Source organism: Triticum dicoccoides, chromosome 5B (assembly GCF_002162155.2).
Source record: "Triticum dicoccoides isolate Atlit2015 ecotype Zavitan chromosome 5B, WEW_v2.0, whole genome shotgun sequence".
Lineage (NCBI taxonomy): Eukaryota > Viridiplantae > Streptophyta > Magnoliopsida > Poales > Poaceae > Triticum > Triticum dicoccoides.
The window spans coordinates 66688516-66696160 of NC_041389.1; positions in this window are offsets into that span (position 1 = coordinate 66688516).

The window sequence follows — 7645 nt, forward strand, 5'->3', positions numbered from 1 at the left end:
ACTCGCCAAATATGACCACGCTTCAGGGAGCTCACACCCGCCATAATACTTTGCCAGGTGAAGGAGGATCCCTTCTTCAGGTCAGTGTTCAACAAGTCACCGTCAGGATAGTATTTGACTCTCAAAATAGTAGCACATAGAGAATCCGGATTCTCGAGAAGACGCCAAGCCTGTTTAGCAAGCATAGCCAAATTGAAACAATGGATATCCCGAAAACCCATTCCTCCTTGGTTCTTGGGTACACACATTTTCCACCAAGCCATCCAATGCATCCTCCTTTGGTTGTCCTCATCTCCCCACCAGAAATGCGCCATCGTGTCAATAATTCCTTTGCAATTTTTTTTAGGAATTTTAAAGACCGACATTGCATAGGTGGGAATGGCTTGAACAACCGCTTTATGTAAGATCTCCTTTCCTCCAGCCGACAGAAGTTTCTCCTTCCAACCACTAATTTTCTGAACAATACGATCAATTAAGTATTGGAAATAATCGGTTTTATCTAAACCCACATTGGCAGGCAGTCCTAAATATTTGTCATTCAAGGCCTCAGTCATTATATTGAGAATTGTACACATTTGTTCTCTAGTGTCCACTCCTGTATTAGGGCTAAAAAAGATGCTGGATTTGTCGACACTGACCATCTACCTTGAAGCTGCGCAATACGAATCTAGAACTGATTTTAATGTTTCCGCACTTTGCAAATTTGCTTTCATAAGGATTAAAGAGTCATCAGCAAAAAGAAGGTTCGTGACAGATGGGGCATCTCTGCAAACCTTTACTCCTGAAATATTCCCATTTTCTTTCGCATGGGTTAGTAAAGCTGTGAGACCCTCCGTGCATAACAGGAACAGGTAAGGAGACAGCGGGTCTCCTTGCCTCAGACCCCTAGTAGGTTTAAAACTTTCACTCTCCTCCGCATTAAACCGAATACAATATTCAACAGTAGAAACACACTCCATAATAAAATTTACCCACACCTCACGAAATCCAAGTTTGAGCATAATCTCCTTGAGAAAAGGCCATTCAACCCGGTCATAAGCTTTATGCATATCCAAATTTATCGCACATAATCCTTCTTTGCCTGCTCTCTTTTTCTTGATGGTGTGGAAGCATTCGTATGCCACCAATACGTTGTCCGTAATAAGTCTTCCAGGAACGAATGCGCTTTGAGTTGGGCTAATAATATCTGGTAGGAACACCTTTAGGCTTGAGGCAATCATTTTTGCAATAATTTTATACACCACACTGCACAGACTAATTGGTCTAAACTGGGTTACCTTCTCCGGAGAATTGACTTTTGGTATCATCACAATCGCAGTATCATTCCAGCCAGATGGGATAGTGCAAGTGTTTACTGCTTTCAAAACCTCCTCGATCAGATCATCTCCTAACATTTGCCAAAACCTTTTATAGAAAATAGCATGGAGCCCATCAGGCCCTAGGGCTTTCAAATCCCCAATGTCGAACAAGGCTTTACGAACATCATCAGTCGTATACAGAGAAAGGAGGGCATTGTTCATCTCAGTAGATACTCTCCTCTTTACCAGTGATAACACATCCTGATTAGGTTGCTCGATCTCTGAGGTAAAAAGCTTTTTAAAATATTCTATGATATGATCCTTCAATTCCGTATCTTGTCGCCAGACCCCAGTATCATCGAGAAGTTTTTTGATATTATTTCTCTTTTTCCTAGCAGTAGCTGCATTATGGAAGAAGGAAGTATTTCAGTCTCCGTGCATCAACCAATTTGCTCTACCTCTTTGTAACCAAAAAATCTCTTCCTGATCCAACAGATTCTCAATGAGAACTACAATTTCCTTCTGCCTAGAAAGGGAATCTATATTCATAGGGCCACATTTCAATTTCTCTAACTCTTTTTTTAATTTATTAATTCTCCGTTTCGGTCCCTTCAAGATCTCACGGTCCCAGGAATGTAGATCGGTGTGTACTGCTCGGGTCCTGTCTGCGAGAGTCGGTCCAATACCAGCCAGCTTTGCCTTCTCCCACGATGTCTTGACAATTTCACTAACAGAGTTTCTTTAAGCCATCTGGCTTCAAATTTTTTAATACCCCTATTCAGCGGCCTAAACATATTACAGTCAAAATAATCCATATCCAAAACTAACGGCCGGTGGTCAGAATGTACATGGTTTTCACTAATCACAGCCGCCCGAGGAAATTTATGTGCCCATTGTACATTACATACTGCACGGTCAAGACGTTCCCTAATCTCACCTCTCCTCCATGTAAAGGGGTCGCCTATGAACCCCATATCATCCAAGCCACATTCTGCTAGACAATCACGAAAATCCTTCATCATTCCATTTGGTCTCGCATTGCCCCCCTCTTTCTCCGAGGAATATAAAATCTCATTAAAATCTCCTAGAACCACCCATGGATGATTACCCTTATTATACAGATTACGAATATCCTCCCAAGATAAATTGCGATCGCTCCAGTTCGGATGACCATAAAAACCCGTGAAATGCCACTGTACGACTTCCTCATTCATAAACAAAATATCAATAAAATTTGCCGAGATATAGTTCAACTCAACTTTATTCACTTTATGATAAAACAAGACAAGGCCCCCGGCCCGACCATCACTTTCCACCACAAACATGGAATCAAAACTAAGGACCCGACGTAGCTCATCGGCTTTACAATTATTTAAGTGGGAATCTGAAAGAAAAATTAAGTCTGCCCGAACCCGCCCTTGAAGGTCCAAGAGCTCTCGAACTGCCGTGGTAGATAGCATCCCACGGCAGTTCCAACCAAGGATTTTCATTTGGCCCGGCGGACCTCCTCACCGGAGGCCGCCGATGCGCCATCGTCTCCAACTGACTCCCTTCTCTCCTGCACGTACTCTTCTTCCTTCTCATCCGTCTCCTTTGCTACGTGGCTAACAACACCATCCACATCTTTTACTGTCTCTACTCTACCCGTACAAACTCTCTTGCTTGAGACATTTACATCATCATACAGTAAGCGCTCAAGACTATCCATGCTATTTTTCTCAAAAGAAAGCACTAGATTACTACCCGTCGGACGCGCATCGGAAAGATGTCTTCTCTTTTTGCCTATCGTTTTCTCACGGTCTTCCACCGAACGATCAACACCTCCTTCCTTTCTAGCTTTTTTCCCTTTCACCTTCTTGTGTCCCTGCGTAGCAGATTTAGTGGCATTGAAAATAAAAGATGAGCCAGGCTCCCCAAAATCTCCATTGGCATTTGCTGTAGTGAATTTAGCAGCCATAGCACTGGTTAGTGCCTCAAGCATTCCCGGCTGGAATAGGAGATGGCCCTGCTCTGTGGTTTGGTTGGGCACCACCATCGCCATAGTACACAGGGCCCCCTGACCCGCCAGGATAGTCTGGTCCGGAGCAGCAGTGGGCTGCATGTGTTGCTGGAGATGCTCCCCATCCTAGCGCAGGTCCTGCAAGGGCACTTGGCCCCATACTTCATGGCTCTGCCCGGCAAGCGCAGCCGGTGCGCCCGCCTGGTCCTCCTGACCAAGCGACGCCCCAGCCGGAGTAGGCAATACGACCCCCTTAGCCCGACCCTCCTGGCCGGTGGTCATCTTGACGGAAAAAACGACTCCCTTATTGGAGACCGTAAGACCACTCACGGCAGTGGCCACCTTGACGACGTCCGTGGCCTTGGCGATGTTGTTGTTAACGCTGCCTGTAGTCAAGTTGTTACCGCCGCGAACGTAGTTCCTTAAGAGGAGACCCCTCCTGCTAGCACCTTGGCTCTTCCAGTAGGGCTCAACACTAAGGTTTCTTGGAAAACAAACTACTCTCTCCTCTCTTGGAATTTTACAAAACCTCTCTGATGTATGACCCACTATCCCACAACACTCACAGTACAAAGGTAGTTTCTCATACTTTACATCATATTTGAAGATCTTTGAACTACCTAAAGGGGTAATCTCTACAGAGCATTTCAGAGGCTCATGCAATAATATCTTCACACGCACACGCAGGTATTTCTCAACAATTACATGGTTCCGGTGCGAAACCTCCAGCACCTCTCCCAGTTGATCCTCGAGGGACCACCCTACACTCTCCGTCTTAAACTCGTACGGGAGATCGCGTACCTGGACCCAAATGGTCATGACGCCCAGGTCGACCTCCGCCGGGTCACCCTTGCCGTCGAACTCGGCGAAAATGAGGCCGTCCCGCTTGAAGTGCAATGGCTGCGCCTTAAGCACAAACCGACGGTCACTCTCAGTGGAAAAATTGAGGATGAACCTCCCATCTTCGCTGGCCACCTCCTGGATGGTGACCACACCCTGGTTCTTCCAAGCCGTGCTCCGGAGGTCGTCGAGTATGACCCTCGGGTTGACCTGGAAAGGGGACAGGAGGCGCCCCACCACCAGCAGCCCGCTGACGGCCTTGCGAGCAGCCTCCATGTCAATGACAAGAGGCCGGCGAAGAGAGGAACCAGCTTGGACAATGGCCGGCAAAGAGCCCCCTCCCTCCATGGCGTCCATCACACCCTTGGAACCCACTCCACTCACATGTTTCTTCCCCACCACCCTACTCACATTCTCTCCCTGACCCGCCATGGAACACTTCACTAGGCTGCCACAAGGAATGGAAGGAGCAGAGAACAAGTGATTCTGCAATGGTGAGGAACCTGAAGAGAAACAACCTCTCCCGTGCCCACAAATATAGCAAGCCAGGGTCCCCTTCCATACAGCCTCGAAAATAAATTTGATGCAATTAACCATGATTAAAATGCCATAAAAGGGCAGTTTCCTAATAACTACAACACAAACAGCTCTCTCTCCCCCAGATGATCCACGAATGGAAGGATCTGGGAACAAGATCAACTCCTCCTTCAAATCCCGCTGACCTCTCGTACTGACAACCAGAAGGAAAGGATAACCTGCTAAATTTATAGAACAATCCTCTGCCACCCGGGCGTAATTGATAATCTTAATAAAAAAGGAAATGGAAACACCATAAATACGCCGTTTCCAAGTAATAGCAGCGTAATTTTCTCTATTGCCTTCACAGTAACTAAAATCCAGTGTTTCCAAAGGTAAAATCGCTGACATAGTCGCTCCCCACTGATTCCTCTCTCTACCATTCAATCCAGAAGAAGGGTTTACCAATTGATTAGGGAACAAATACACATCCTGCGCTATCCCCATATTTTCCCCCAGAACACAATCCGCTAAATCCGCGGATGTCATGGTGCAATTGGTCCCGATCGGATCTTCCCCATATGGAACGGAGGGGATCTCACCTACCAAATTACGGTCCATCGCTCTTTCTCTTGAATGCTGCAAGCAGCGCTCCCGATTCTTCGCCCGCCTGAAAATACGCCTTGATCTCGTCCTAAACTTCTTCCATTCCTGCCCGCTGAAGAGACCCCCGACGAGGCTAGCTCCAGGAAGGGGTCCCCCTTTTTCCAGCGGGACCGCCGGCGCCGAGGCCGCCATTCGCTCACTCACTCTGGATCTCCGTTGCCGCCAGATCGCCTGCGCGATCGCGGGAGCCCCCGAGGGGTTTTTTCCATAGCGTTGCTCTTCATTGTGTTGTTGGCGATGGTGATGATGACGCCCTTGACGTGGAGGGTAATCATCCTCATGTTGCTCTTGTCGCGGAGGAAATCCATGATCAACTTGCTCTTTTTGAACTTGAGGTTGAGGTGGAGCTTGACGAGCTTGTGGAGGAGCTTGAGGAACTTGACGTTGCACACGTGGTTGGTAGTTCCTCTCTTGGATTTCTTCTCGAAGGGCTTCCTCTTGATTGCGCCGTTCGCGATTGCGGCTGGCGATGGCTCGACTTGCTTCTTGAAGGGCACGTTGCACCTTAAGAGCTTGCGCTTCTCGTTGTTGTTGTTGAAGACGTTGAGCCTCAGCATCTTGTTCCTCTTGGTGTAGACGCGCTCGTTCTTCCTCTTGGAGATGTAGACATTGTCGTTCTTGAGCTTGTGCCAAAGCAACTTGGTGCGGTGGAGGATGAGGTAGATGCTCGTCGACTTGCTCTTGTGAATGCTTGTCATGTAGAGGATTGCGAGCTGCATGGCGGTCTTGACGCGCGGCTCGTCGAAGAGTGTTCGATGACGGTGTACTTGAGTCGGAGAAGGTGTCGTCGGAGTGTCGACTCGAGCGGCTCCGTCTTGAGGATGAAGAAGTGGAAGGATGGCGGTTCCTCATCGAGGCGCGAATCTCGTCCATTCTTGCATCATTCTCTTGCTTGTGAGCGTCGAACTTGTTGTCGGAGTAGTCTCTTGTACGTTGCTCGGAGAGTCGCAAGTCGGTGGCGAGGTTGTCGATGCGGTCGCTCATAGCTTGTTGCTCTTGGTGCAACGCCCTTTGAGCACCAAAGAGGTGGCTCTTGGTGACGAATGATGACATGTCCTCGCCGTTCTCGATGAGGGGTGGATTGGTAGAAGAACTTGGCCTATCCATCATTCCAAACAAAATGTAAGTGGTAGACGGAGAAGAACGTGTACCAAATGTACCTTGACCGATGTTGAAGATGAATCAAGTTCACTCAAATGCGGACAATGAAATAGCACTGTTGGTACCAATTCTTGTCGGTTCTCACACCTACACAAGTAAAAGCTTATGGTGGAGCTTGGTTAGGATGGTGGCACAAAATTTGATGCAATTGTAAGTGAGCCTCAATAATGTTGGAAAAGGTTCACAAATTTGCAAATGCAACAAGTAGACCAAGCAAATAATGGTACACGGAAACACATACACAAATAGATAAGTGGGATTGTGCAAACCAAAAGTGATCCAAAATGTGGGAACCACGAAAATGCTCTTGTTGCACAATACTAGAGAGACACTAGCACGATTGCACAATAGGCGGATACAGACTTGTGCACAACCTACTAGGCAAAAATGCAATGACCTCTATCCCAAGTATGCTATATGTATGGTATTTTGGTGCTACGATCCAAGATGATCGAGTATGACAATCTTAATGTAGTATAATGCTATGGTTCTTGCTCATAAGCTCTTTGCTTATCTTTCCTCTTTGCTTGAAAGCTTGGGTGGCTCGTTCACTTTTGAGCTCTTTTCTGATGCAAAACTTCACGAACCAAGATAGCAATTGTGTATGCGATGACAACTTCGTGACACACAAGTTGATCCGAAGATATGCACCACTATGGTATGGTATGTACGCTATGGAGTATGATCACTAATGTGCACAAGTCACATTGCCGGCAATACTCAACGGCTAGTCTCGATGGGTAAGCTATGCAAAAATGAGGCAATGTGGGTATCAATGCAATTGCAAGGTACAACAAAGATGTCGTCGATGTTACCGTCCTTGGCGATGATGAGACCCTTGCGAAGATGAGCCGTGGTGATGATGAAGTCGAACCGCACCTAGATAGCCGAAACACAATAGGACACGGGAGCCACAACTCAAAATCTCAAGGACCCAGAACGCGTCATAATCGTCATCGGAGGTATCGAGGAGGATGGTGGTGTATGTGGTTTTGGAAGATGTGGTGGAAGGTGGGGTTGTGGTGGTGTTAGAGCTGAATCAAGTTCAGTTTCGTCAGGGTTTCACGGACGTCCGGTTTCTACGGTCATCCGGTCGTCGGACGTCCGGTGAGGTCCGGTCGTCCGGTGCCTGGGCTAAAACCGGACACGGGAAGAACAACATGAT